The following is a 1,317-nucleotide window of genomic DNA, read 5'->3' as shown; positions in this document are numbered from 1 at the left end:
GGGGGTGATATATATATATATATATATCTCATATCATGATTAGAGAAGATTGTCAACAATCTTTTTGGAAAGAAAAATTTATTTTAGGTCTTCCAAAACTCTTTGCAGAAAGAATCAAAAATTCTATTTTTAAAGAATTTGATGACCTTCAAACGCTCACATATGGTGAAATTATCAATTATATTAATTGTAAAACTTTAAATTTATGCAATGATTTAAAACTCAAAGCCAAATTGAAAACAGAAAAGTCTGAAAGTCGAAAAGAACTTGGATCTTTCTGCGAACAGTATGGTTTTGAAACTGCGAACAGTATGGTTTTGAAAAAATCATTCCTCCTTCTTCAAAATCTAAAATTTTTTCTCAAAATAGGAAATTTTCTAAAAGAAAATATTCCAAAAATTATTCAAAAGAATTTTCTAATAAAAGAAAATTTCAAAAAAAAAAAAATTCAAACATCACTTGCTAGAAATGCAATAAGACTGGTCATTATTCTAATAAATGTCCACTCAAAAAGAAAATTAGTAGTCTTCAAATTGATGAAGATACCAAAACCCAACTTCTCAATCTTATTGAATCAAGTTCTGATAATGAGTCTAACTCAGAATTAGAAAAAGTTTTTCTTAATCAAGAAGATTCAGATTATGAACCTTCACTTCATTCCTCTGATACTTCTTCAAACTCAGGTAAAGAAATTTGTGGTTGTAAAACTATAAATGTTTTATCTCAAGAAGAAGAAGTTATTCAAGATATTATTGATAGAACTGATAATCCTAATCTCAAGAAAAAAATTTCCTCCCTTTTACCTTCTACTTCAAAACAAAACTTTGATGATATCAATATCAATCAAATTCTCAAACGTGCTCAAAAGGAATTTTCAAAGGGTTCTAAACCTTCCATTCCTGATCTTTAAGAAGAGATTAAAAGTATGAAAACTCAAATCTCATATCTTGGAAAATCAAGTTAAAGAAATTCACATGAAAGTCGTTCGTATGAAAACAAAAGACTTACATGATGAATTTTATTCAAAATTCAAAGGAAAATCAAAAGTTTCTTCTAAGCAATCTTCAAAATATTCTAAATCCTCTTCTGATTGCTCATTAGATTCTAATTTCAAAATTCTTAAATCTAAAGAATAAAAGGTTAATGTTATTAACCGAATTCAATTTCAAAAATGGTACTGCAATATGACCATTGTTGTAAATAAAGATTTCAAATTTACAACTCGGGTTCTTATTGATTTAGGAACAAATCAAAATTGTATCAAAGAAGGCTTGATTCTTACAAAATATTTTGAAAAAACTACTAAGCGTCTTTATG

The 1,317-nt window shown here is 26.8% G+C and overlaps 1 protein-coding gene across 1 annotated transcript in view; it reads right to left on the bottom strand.

Annotated features, from left to right (window-relative positions):
- The window catches only part of LOC111403523 (mitochondrial fission protein ELM1-like), a 17,425-nt gene that overhangs the window by 6,870 nt on the left and 9,238 nt on the right, over positions 1–1,317 (bottom strand). The window lies entirely within an intron of this gene.

The sequence above is a fragment of the Olea europaea genome, chromosome 11, assembly GCF_002742605.1.
Source record: "Olea europaea var. sylvestris chromosome 11, O_europaea_v1, whole genome shotgun sequence".
Taxonomy (NCBI): Eukaryota; Viridiplantae; Streptophyta; class Magnoliopsida; order Lamiales; family Oleaceae; genus Olea; species Olea europaea.
This window is presented reverse-complemented; position numbering and strand designations above follow the sequence as displayed.